The following is a 13,435-nucleotide window of genomic DNA, read 5'->3' on the forward strand; positions in this document are numbered from 1 at the left end:
ATTTGTGGCGCACGGGCTTACTTGCTCTGCGGCATGTGGGATCTTCCCGGACCAGGGCTCGAACCCGTGTCCCCTGAATTGGCAGGCGGATTCTTAACCACTGCACCACCAGGGAAGCCCCTCTATTCTTCTATTGATGGGCATTTGGTCTGTTATAAAAATGACACTCTTTTAAAGGTCTTTTGGTGCAAAATGAGAACATGCTTTGTCGGATGTAAACAAATGGATGGAATGGAGCAGTCCTAGGATATGGGCTCAGCTTCAGATGTTTCATATACATCATACATATCATATCAGGGAGCACATGGTATCGACATGACTTACTATTTTTAAAAAAATTATTTACTTATTTGGCAGCTGTGGTGTGCCGGATCTTTACTTGCAGCGTGTGGGATCTAGCTCCCGGACCAGGGATCCAACCGGGGCCCCCTGCATTGGGAGCACAGAGCCTTAACCACTGGACCACCAGGGAAGTCCCCAATGACATGACTTACTGCTAGTGATACTAACTTCAACCAGTTTTTAAGGTCATGTCTGCCAGTTTTCTTCACTGTGAAGTTGCTATTTTTTACCCTTTCCATACTCTCTTCAGTAAAAGCAAGTCACTAAGTCCAGACCATACTCAAGGAAGGGAGGGAATTAAGCTTCACCTCTTGGAAGAAGGGGTGTGAAAGACTTTGTAGACTGATGTTAAAACCCCAGGAATTAATTAGTAAATGTTTGGGGGAGATACTTTGAGGCTATGAAAATATCTTGTTTCTCTTAAGAGTTTCATCCACTAATTTTAGCATTCATCAGTGGATTTTGTATGTAGTAATTATTATTGTGGTTTTAATGGTAATTAAACATTTTGGTGTGTTTTAATGGTAATTTTCTATTTCCCTCATTTCTTCTACATTTAGTACCTGAAATTCTTCCATAAGGAAGATTTGTCCCCTCTTCTGTATGTATGTATGTGTGTGTATATGATGTATTTATGTATTTCAGTATGGAAGCATGAATATTTTATTTGGGAGGTTATAATACAATACTATCATTATTTAATTTTTTGCTCCAATTGTTCCAACTTTGGCCATTGGGTACTCTTTCAGTTGGTTCCTGTGTGCCTTTGACATACCCCATCCTTTTTCTTTTCTTTCTTTCTTTTTTTTTTTTTTTTTTTTTGAGCACTTTCTTCTTTCTCTCTCTCTTCTTAAGCAGCTTTATTGCGATATAATTTACATGCCATAAAATTTACCTGTTTTTAAGGTTATGTGCATGTTCAGTTTTAGGAGATTTCATGCTCATCACATCATCCCAGGGGGTACATGATATCAATATAATTTTTAGTATATTTACAGAATTGTGCAACCGTTAATTTAATTTTTAAGTATTTCCATCACCCCTCACAGAAACCTCATGTCCATCTGTAGTCATTCCCCACCACTCTCCGCACTAATCTCCCTTGTCTCCATAGTTTTGTCTTTTCTGAATACTTCCTTACTTTCTGACACTGTAAGATGTTCCAGGCTCATATTGTATTTTCCCTGCCCTAATCCTAGAAATAACCATTTCTTCAAGGAGCACTTGTTCTGTTTGTTGGAGAATGGTATTTAGACACCAAGATTTGGGTACTCAGTGTGCTTGTTGCTCCTTGAGAGTCATTGTTTCTGGCCTCTCTCAGTGGACAGAGGTAAGAACTATATGTATGTATTTATTTCTGTTACCTCTGCATACATATTGATATAAATATAAGGTCATGCTGATACCTGCAACTCTAATCTAGCACCACAGAGTTCATTCTAGCTGTTCCCCCTTGCTTATTTTTTTCTCTGACAGTGAGAAACCTGGCTCTCTTTATTTACAATATATTTTCTTATTCAATTTTTATATACATAAGTATTGGGTTGATTGGTGCCCTCAAAAAGACATGTTCCTGTTCTAACAACTGGAAGCTGTGAATGTAACCTTATTTGGCAGAAGGGTCTTTGCAGGTATAATTAAGTTAAGGACCTCAAGACCCTTACCCTGGGTTATCAGAGTGGGTCTTAAATCCAATGACAAATGTGCTTAAAAGAGACACACGGAGGAGAGACACATAGAGAAAAGAGGAGAAAGCCATGAGAAGACAGAGTTTAGAGTGATGAATCCATAAGCTAAGGAACACGCAGAGTCACCCAAAACTTAAAGAGGCTAGGAAGGATTCTCCTGGAGAGATTTCAGAGACTTTGGTCTTGACAACACCTTGATTTTGGACTTTGGTCTCCAGAGTAGTGAGAGAATAAGTTTCTATCATTTTAAGCCACCAAGTCTGTGGTAATTTGCAGCAACAGCCCTAGAAAACTAATACAATGTGTGGAAATAGTTTCAAAATTGCTAACCGTACCCCTATGAGAAAAAAATTTACCAGCTAAAGAATAGTGTTTGTATATTGCTTTCTTTGTTTGCCTTACACTATCCAATTAAACCATTGTTTTTCTAAGCTACTTAAGTCAACTCCATTAGTATGTACTCTTTTTTTTTCTTTTTTGTTCTGGTTTCTACCATTTCACATAATGATTTGAGATTCATTATTGAATGTATCAAAAATGTGTTCCCTTTTATTGCTGAATAGTATTCCATTATATGGCTATACCACAATTTGCTAATCCATACACCTGCTGATGGACATTTGGGGGTTTTGTTAGTTTTTTTGGTTTTGTTTTTAATTTTTGGCTATTACAAATAAAGCTGAACCCGGGCCCCAGCAGTGAAAGTGCCAAGTCCTAACTACTGGACCACCCACCAGGGAATTCCCAAACTTGAATTCTTATGCAAGTCTTTGTGTAGATACATATTTTTAATTTAATTCTCTTACTTAAATACCTAGGAGAATTGCTGGGTCATGAGGTAGGTATATGCTTAAATTTTTAATAAATTGTCAAGTTGTTTTTCAAAGTGGTTATAGTAATTTATTATCAGTGTATGAGATTTCCATCTATAAAGAGAAGAAATTTAAAACTTTATAATAAAGTCCAATGTATCAATTTTTTCTTTTATAGTTCATGCTCTTTGTGTTCTAAGAATTATTTGCCTAATTCAAGGTCACATAGATTTTCTCTTGTTTTCTTCTAGAAATTTTATACTTTTAGCTCTTACATTTTGGTTTAGGATCCATTTCAAATTAATTTTTTCAGAGAGTAAGATTAAGGGTAGAGGTTCTTTTCTTTCTTTTTTTTTTTTTTTGCATGTCGATAATCAATTATTCCAGCAATATTTGTTGAAAAGGCACTCTCTTCCCCCACCCATTAGCTTAATTACCTTGACATCTATGTTGAAAAATTGAATACATGGGTCTATTTCTGTAGTCTCGATTCTGTCCTATTGACATTTATGTACCTGCACCAATATCACACATAGTGTAGTCTTGATGGCCAAGAGTAAACATTCTCCAGTCTTGTTCTTCTTCAAGACTATCTTGATTCTTTGCATTTCCATATAAATCTTATAATCAATTTATCAATTCTCTCTCTCTCTCACCGCCCCCACCCCCCCATACACACACACACAACTGCTGGGTTTTTAAAAAACTTGTTGTTGTATGACAAAAATACAGAAAAGTACATCAATCATAGGTATACAGCTTGATGAATTTTCAGAGTTAACACACCTATACAATCAGCACCCAGATCAAGAAATAGGACTATAACAGCACCCCAGGGCAATCTTCAAGTAATCCACACCCAAAGGATACACTTTTTCTGGCTTCTTCTGCTTACCTGTGTGTTTGTAAGGTTTACCTATATTGTTGAAAATAGTTGTAGTTTTGTTCATTGTCATTGCTGTACAATATTCCATTGTGCAAGTATAACATAATTCACTCATCCATTCTACTGTCACAGGCATTTGGGTAGTTTCTAGTGTGTGACTACTGTGAATTGTGCTGTGAACATTCTTGTAGTCTTTAGGAAAAGGCGTGTAAGCATTTTCATTTGGATATATACCTAGGAGTAGAATTGTGAGGTCTTAAGGTTTGTATATGTTCAGTTTTAGTAGACACTGCAAATAGCATTCTGAAATGATTGTACTATTTTACACCCCTAATAGCAGTATATGTATAGTTTTGTTGGTAATGCTTGATAGTTTCTATCTTTTTTATTTTTACCACTCTGGTAGGTTTGTAGTGGCATTGTGGGGTTTTTTTGCTTTTTTTTTTTTTTTCCAGTTTAAAAAAAATTGTGGTAAAATACACATATCATAAAATTTGCCATCTTAACCATTTTTAATTTAACAGTTCAGTGGTATTAAGTGCATTCACAGTGTTGCACTACCATCACCACCATCCTTCCACAGAATTCTTTTCATCTTGCAAAACCAAAACTCTGTACTGATTAAATAATAGCTTCCCATTTTCCCTCCCCCACGGCCCTGGTCAACCACTATCCTGTTTACTGTCTCTATGAATTTGACTACTCTAGGTACCTCATGTAAATGGAATCATACATTATTCATCTTTTTATAACTGGCTTATTTTACTTAGCATAGTATCCTCAAAGTTCATTGGTGTTGTAAGATATGTCAGAATTTCCTTTCTTTTTCAAGGCTGAATAATATTCCCTTATATGTATATACCACATATTGTTTATCCATTCAATCATTAATGGACAGTTGGATTGCTTCCACCTTTTGGTTACTGTGAATATTACTACTATGAACATAGGTGCACAAAATATCTGTTTGAGTTCCTTTCAGTTCTTTTGAGTACATATCCAGAAGTGGAGTTCCTGGATCACATGATAATTCTATTTTTAATTTTTTGAGGAACTGCCATACTATTTTCCATAGTGGCTACACATTTTACATTCCCATCAACAGTGCACAAGGGTTCCAATTTCTCTACAACCTTGCTAACATTTGTTTTGTTTTGTTTTTTAATATTAGCCATCCAAATGGGTGTAAGATGGTGCATTGTAGTTTTAATTTGCTTTTTCCTGGTGACCAAAGCAGTTGAGCACCTTTTCCTGTGGTTATTGGCCTTGAGAACCCCTTTTGTAAAATGCACTTCAAACCTTTGCTAACTTTTCTTACAGGTGTCACTGTTTTTCTTATTGGTTTAGCTATATATATATATATATATATATATATATATATATATATACACACACAGAATAAATATTTTGCTTAATATATGCTTTGCAAATACTTCTCTTACTCTGTGGGCTGCTTTTTCTAGTAGGAGGGGAAACTTGTAGCTTCTGTGCTTTCCATGATTTTGAAAATCAAACCTCACTCCTACCCATTCTTTAAGGTTTAACAATTGAACACTTTCTATGAAACACCCTTTTATTACTTTTCTATATCTCCATCCTCCATTAATTTTCTCCATCTCTGCCCTTCTAGAGTACTTAACGGTCTGATTTTGTGGTCTAATAGTATACAATCCTATACTTATTTGTCTCTTACATATCCTCTAGCCAGACCATATTGCTTAACTTCTTTGCATATATTACTTCCCTGCCTAGACTTTAAATCAGAGGACAGGGACCCTTTTTTAAATATATATATTATACTTAGCACATACCAATACATACAGCTATGGCAAGAGCTCAATACATGATTTGAAAAATACTAACACTGTAAGGAATATCTGCTATCCACTAAGAAGAATTGATAGCAAATAAATTGTTCAAATTAAATACATTGTGTTACACAGTTCTTAAAAACAGAGACACAGAAGTATCCCTCAGATAGGTTTAATCTCTACAACGTAAAGGAAAAGTATTGGGAGAGTTTCACTTTACCCTAGATATTATTTGGAACTCCAGTCTTTAACAGTTCTGAATCTAGTCATGTTTACTTATTCACCACTGAAAACACTTCCTTTTCACCTAGAGTTGGAATAATTATCCTACTCCCCATTCATGTGTTTCTTTATGCTTTTGTTTTGCTGTTGGTTTCTTTGGTCAATGTACATCCATCCAGGAGTCTGGAGAAGCCTGAAATGGTAAGGCAATGTAGGGAATCAACATGGTCTTTGAGAGTCTTCTTATGCCCATAATTAGCTACCTACTATATGTTTCTCCGTAAAGATGAGGGTGCTGCAGGTGGTGGTGGTGATGATAATATTCTTCAAATATGAAAAGATATTTTTAAAACACATATATTTATCTGTGGACTTCTGGAAAAACATTAAACGCACCAACATTTGCATTATAGGGGTCCCAGAAGGAGAAGAGAGAGAGAAAGGACCCGAGAAAATATTTGAAGAGATTACAGTCGAAAACTTCCCTAACATGGGAAAGGAAATAGCGACACAAGTCCAGGAAGTGCAGAGTCCCATACAATATAAACCCAAGGAGAAACACACTGACACACATAGTAATCAAATTGGCAAAAATTAAAGACAAAGAAAAATTATTGAAAGCAGCAAGGGAAAAATGACAAATAACATACAAGGGATTTCCCATAAGGTTAACAACTGATTTCTCAGCAGAAACTCTACAAGCCAGAAGAGAGTGGCATGATATACTTAAAGTGATGAAAGGGAAGAACCTACAGCCAAGATTACTCTACCCAGCAAGGATCTCATTCAGACTCAATGGAGAAATCAAAAGCTTTACAGACAAGCAAAAGCTAAGAGAATTCAGCACCACCAAACCAGCTCTACAACAAATGCTAAAGGAACTTCTCTAAGTGGGAAACACAAGACAAGAAAAGGACCTACAAGAACAAACCCAAAACAATTAAGAAAATGGTAATAGGAACATATATATCGATAATTACCTTAAACGTGAATGGATTAAATGCTCCAACCAAAAGACACAGGCTTGCTGAATGGATACAAAAACAAGACCCATATAGATGCTGTCTACAAGAGACCCAATTCAGACCTAGGGACACAGTCAGACTGAAACTGAGGGGATGGAAAAATATATTCCATGCAAATGGAAATCAAAAGAAAGCTGGAGTAGCAATACTCATATCAGATAAAAAAGATTTTAAAATAAAGAATGTTACAAGAGACAAGGAAGGACACTACATAATGATCAAGGGATCAATCCAAGAAGAAGATATAACAATCATAAATATATAAGCACCCAACATAGGAGCACCTCAATCCATAGGCAGCTGCTAACAGCTCTAAAAGAGGAAATAGACAGTAACACAATAATAGTGGTGGCCTTTAACACCTCACTTACACCAATGGACAGATCATCCAACCAGAAAATTAATAAGGGAACAGAAGCTTTAAATGACACAATAGACCAGATAGATTTAACTGATATTTATAGGACATTCCATCCAAAAACAGCAGATTACACTTTCTTCTCAAGTGCGCACGGAACATTCTCCAGGATAGATCACATCTTGGGTCACAAATCAAGACTCAGTAAATTTAAGTAAATTGAAATCATATCAAGCATCTTTTCTGACCACAATGCTATGAGATTAGAAATCAATTACAGGGAAAAAACGTAAAAAACACAAACACATGGAGGCTAAACAGTACGTTACTAAATAACCAAGAGATCACTGAAGAAATCAAAGTGGAAATCAAAAAATGCCTAGAGACAAATGAGAGTGAAAACATGATGATCGGGGCTTCCCTGGTGGCGCGGTGGTTGAGAGTCTGCCTGCCGATGCAGGGGACGCGGGTTCGTGCCCCAGTCCAGGAGGATCCCACGTGCCGCAGAGCGGCTGGGTCCGTGAGCCATGGCCACTGGGCCTGCGCATCCGGAGCCTGTGCTTCACGGCGGGAGAGGCCACAGCAGTGAGAGGCCCGTGTACCACCAAAAAAAAAAAAATGTTGATCCAAAACCTATGGGATGCAGCAAAAGCAGTTCTAAGAGGGAAGTTTATAGCAATACAAGCCTACCTCAAGACACAAGAAAAATCTGAAATAAACAATCTAACCTTACACCTAAAGGAACTAGAGAAAGAAGAACAAACAAAACCCAAAGTTAGCAGAAGGAAAGAAATCATAAAGACCAGAGCAGAAATATATGAAATAGAAACAAAGAAAACAATAGCAAATATCAATAAAACTAAAAACTGGTTCTTTGAGAAGATAAACAAAATTGATAAACCATTAGCCAGACTCATCAAGAAAAAGAGGGAGAGGACTCAAATCAATAAAATTAGAAATGAAAAAGAAGTTACAACGGACACCGTAGAAATACAAAGCATCCTAAGGGACTACTACAAACAACCCTATGCCAATAAAATGGACAACTTGGAAGAAACGGACAAATTCTTAGAAAGGTATAACCTTCCAAGAATGAACCAGGAAGAAAGAGAAAATATGAACAGACCAATCACAAGTAATAAAATTGAAACTATGATTAAAAATCTTCCAACAAACAGAAGTCCAGGACAGATGACTTCACAGGTGAATTCTATCAAACATTTAGAGAAGAGCTAACACCCATCCTTCTCAAACTCTTCCAAAAAATTGCAGACGAAGGAACACTCCCACACTCATTCTATGAGTCCACCATCACCCTGACACCAAAACCAGATAAAGATACTACAAAAAACAGAAAATTACAGACCAATATCACTGATGAGAATAGATGCAAAAATCCTCAACAAAATACTAGCAAACAGAATCCAACAACACATTAAAAGGATCATACACCATGATCAAGTGGGACTTAACCCAGGGATGCGAGGATTCTTCAATATATGCAAATCAATCAATGTGATACACCATATTAACAAACTGAAGAATAAAAACCATATGATCATCTCAATAGATGCAGAAAAAGCTTCTGACAAAATTCAACACCGATTTATGATAAAAGCTCTCCAGAAAGTGGGCATAGAGGGAACCTACCTCAACATAATAAAGGCCATATACGACAAACCCACAGCAAATGGCATTCTCAATGGTGAAAAACTGAAAGCATTTCCTCTAAGATCAGGAACAAGACAAGGATGTCCACTCTCACCACTATTATTCAACATAGCTTTGAAAGTCTTAGCCACGGCAATCAGAGAAGAAAAAGAAATAAAAGGAATCCAAATTGGAAAAGAAGTAAAGCTGTCACTGTTTGCAGATGACATCATACTATACATAGAAAATCCTAGAGATGCCACCAGAAAACTACTAGAGCTAATCAATGAATCTGGTAAAGTTGTAGGATACAAAATTAATGCACAGAAATATCTTGCATTCCTATAAACTAATGATGAATAATCTGAAAGAGAAATTAAGAAAACACTCCCATTTACCATTGCAACAAAAAGAATGAAATACCTAGGAATAAACCTATCTAAGGAGACAAAAGACCTGTATGCAGAAAACTATAAGACACTGTTGAAAGAAATTAAAGCTGATACCAACAGATGGAGAGATATACCATGTTCTTGGATTGGAAGAATCAATATTGTGAAAATGATTATACTACCCAAAGCAATATACAGATTCAATGCAATCCCTATCAAATTACCAATTGCATGTTTTTACAGAACTTGAACAAAAAAATCTTAAAATTTGTATGGAGACACAAAAGACCTTGAATAGCCAAAGCAGTCATGAGAGAAAAAAAACGGAGCTAGAGGAATCAGACTTGCTGACTTCAGACTATACTACAAAGCTACAGTAAATAAGACAATATGGTACTGACACAAAAACAGAAATATAGATCAATGGAACAGGATAGAAAGCCCAGAGATAAACCCACGTGCCTATGGTCAACTAATCTATGACAGAGGAGGCAAGGATATACAATGGAGAAAAGACAGTCTCTTCAATAAGTGGTGCTGGGAAAACTGGACAGCTACATGTAAAAGAATGAAATTAGAACTCTCACTAACACCATACGCAAAAATAAACTCAAAATGGATTTGAGACCTAAATGTAAGACCAGACACCATAAAACTTTTAGAGGAAAACATAGGAAGAACACTCTTTGACATAAATCACAGCAAGATCTTTTTTGATGCACCTCCTAGAGTAATGGAAATAAAAACAAAAATAAACAAATGGGACCTAATGAAAGTTAAAAGCTTTTGCACAGCAAAGGAAACCATAAACAAAACGAAAAGACAGCCCTCAGAATGGGAAAATATATTTCCAAACGAATCAGTGGACAAAGGATTAATCTCCAAAATATATAAACAGCTCTTGCAGCTCAATATTAAAAAAACAAATAACCCAATCCTAAAATAGGCAGAAGATCTAAATAGATCTTCTATGTCCTCTAAAGAGGACATATAGATAGCCAAGAAGCACATGAAAAGGTGCTCAACATCACTAATTATTATAGAAATGCAAATCAAAACTACAATGAGGTATCACCTCATACCAGTTAGAATGGGCATCATCAGAAAATCTACAAACAGCAAATGCTGGAGAGGGTGTGGAGAAAATGGAACCCTCTTGCACTGTTGGTGGGAATGTAAATTGATACAGCCACTATGGGGAACAGTATGGAGGTTCCTTAAAAAACTAAAAATAGAATTACCACATGACCCAGCAATCCCACTACTGGGCATATACCCAGAGGAAACCATAATTCAAAAAGACACATGCACCCCAATATTCACTGCAGCACTATTTACAATAGCCAGGACATGGAAGCAACCTAAATGCCCATCAACAGACAAGTGGATAAAGAAGATGAAGATGTGGTACATATTTACAGTAGAATATTACTCAGCTATAAAAAGGAACGAAATTGGGTCATTTGTAGAGACGTGGATAAATCTAGAGACTGTCATACAGAGTGAAGTAAGTCAGAAAGAGAAAAACAAATATTGTATATTAACGCATATGTGTGGAATCATACAGATGAACCAGTTTGCAGGACAGAAATTGAGACACAGATGTAGAGAGCAAACGTATGGACACCAAGGGGGGAAAGTGGCGAGGTGGTGATGGTGGTGGTGTGATGAATTGGGAGATTGGTATTGACCTGTATACACTGATGTGTATAAAATGGATGACTAATAAGAACCTGCTGTATAAAAAAATTAAATAAAATTCAAAAAAAATTTTATTGATTTATAGTTGATTTATAATATTGTATTAGTTTCAGGTGTACAGCAAACTGATTCAGTTATATACACACACACACATATATTCTTTCAGATTCATATATATATATATATTCACATATGTATATATTCTTTTTTAGATTCTGTTCCGTTATAGGTTGTTACAAGATATTGAATAATAGTTCCCTGTGCTGTACAGTAGCACCTTGTTGTTTATATATAGTAGTATGTATTTGTTAATCCCAAACTCCTAATTTGTCCCCTCCATATTTTAATATTCACTTTAAAAGTTACTTTTAAATGCAATGCATCATTGTTCAGTTTACACTTTTAGTTCTCTACTCTTCGGTATGTTTGGAGACCCAGAAACATTTCCCCTAGAAGTGAAATCTGAGCTTTATTAGAGAAAAACAACAACAACAAAATTTTAAAGCCTCCTTTTAAAACTTTTTTGGAAGACTATTTAATGAAATTAAATTTCATTGCCTGCCTTCTGGGACTGAGATCAAGAAAAATTAGATGTGTTATCTCTTTGGGGAGTGTTGTGCTAGAGTGGCTGCATTTCTCTCATAGATCAGATAATGAGATGGCCAGTGCTTTTACAGGCTTTGTCCTCTTCCTTCCCCTGAGAATTCTACAACAAACCCCTCAACTTCAAGCACAACTTTCTTGGAATGAAATGTTTCACCTATGATTCAAGAATCCTCTTTGTGCATGTGGTAAATCAGAGAAAATGAGTCAAAACTCATAGGGAATTCTCCATCAGCTGGTGTGACATTTAGGAAGGGACATGAAATCCTTGAAGCCTCTAGGGCACTATTTAATGTATTACTGCAACAAAACTGGAAGAGCAATTTTCCGTGATATGGTCAATTCAGTCATTGTTACAATAGGGATGCAATAACTATAAAGCATTTCCTCAAGTGCTTAACTCATTATGGAAAAACAACACTGGATAAAAACCTTAGGGACCTGAGGTGGGGTTGGAAAATGGATGTTCTGGTTAGTACAGGGTTTGGTTGCACTTAACAGAGGCTGATTGTATTAGCTTAACCAACTAAGGAGTTTATGTAACAAGAGTCTGGGGTAGGCTGTGCAAAGCTGGTGAAGCACTTGAGAAAGCAGGTCCCTTCTCCCTTCCTGCTCTACCATCCTCAGTATAGTCACAAATGGCTGCTCTGTCTCAACACTGCATCATCATGGTCTGGACAAGGGGGAGGAGGACAGGTTAAAGGCAGAAAGCTTACACTGGCCATGTTTTTTTTTTTTTTTTTATGTATTGGGGGAAAGTAGCTTGCCATGAAGTAACTTTTGGCCACCGGAGGACTAGACGCTCACCCTAGCTTTTGGAAGTATTTTAAATTCAATTGTTACACGGCCCCCTCCAAATGCATTTATGATTCTGTTAGCAAGGAAAAACAGTTGAAACTGGTAATGTCTAGCCCATTTGATTAACTGAGTTAAGTACCATGCTTTAAATTTTGCTGTTAGACATTTTTCTAAAAATATGTTTATATTTCTATGCCTTTGAAAGCTTACCGCCACACAAATCACGACTAAATTTTCTTTTATTATTTCTCAACTTACTTGATTTTTCAAAAAGAAAGGACAACTTAAGATTTTTTCAAAAAGGAAGGACAACTTAAGATACACCCACTTGATGAACTGTTACGCTGTCAGTACTACTGCAAGCACTTCACAAAAAAGTGTCCAAATGACTAACAAACATGAAAAAGATACTCACTGATAAAGATTTGCCATTGGAGATATACAAATTAGAGCCATAATAAATTGTCATTACATTCCCAGCAAAATGTTTAAAATTAAAAAGAGATCATACCAAATGTTGGTGAAAATGTGGAGTAACTGAAACTTTCCTACATTGCCAGCACCTGGGTAAAATCTCTTCAGAAGGTTGTTTCATAGTTATCTACTGACCCTAAACCTATGAGCAATCCCGCTCCTAGGAATGTGCTCACCTCTGCTCACCAAAACACATGCGCTGAAGTGTTTATATTCATAACGGCAAAAACCTAGGAACTCACCAAATATGCACCACAAGTGGAAGGAATAAACTATGCTTTAGTCACATAATAGAATTCTATACAGCAACGAGAATGAGCAAACTACAATTACATGCAAAAATATGTATGACTCTCACAAATAATTGAGGGAAAGAAGCCAGAAAGCATCACAAAAGAAGAACAACTGTGTGAGGAGAAATTTATATAAAGTTCAAAAATAGGCAAAATTATCCTATGAGTTCTAAGAAGTCAGAAAAGTAGTTAAAACCCTGAGAAGAATAGTTGACTTAACATGGGCAAGAAGAGATCTCTTGGGCTCCTGATATCATCCTGTTTCTTGATCTGGGTGTTGGTTAACCGGGTGAGTTCACTTTGTGAAATTCATCATGGTATATATTTATGATTGATACTCTTTTCTGTATGTATCTTATACTGCAGTAAAAAGGTGAAAA

The sequence above is a fragment of the Globicephala melas genome, chromosome 4 (assembly GCF_963455315.2).
Source record: "Globicephala melas chromosome 4, mGloMel1.2, whole genome shotgun sequence".
NCBI lineage: Eukaryota > Metazoa > Chordata > Mammalia > Artiodactyla > Delphinidae > Globicephala > Globicephala melas.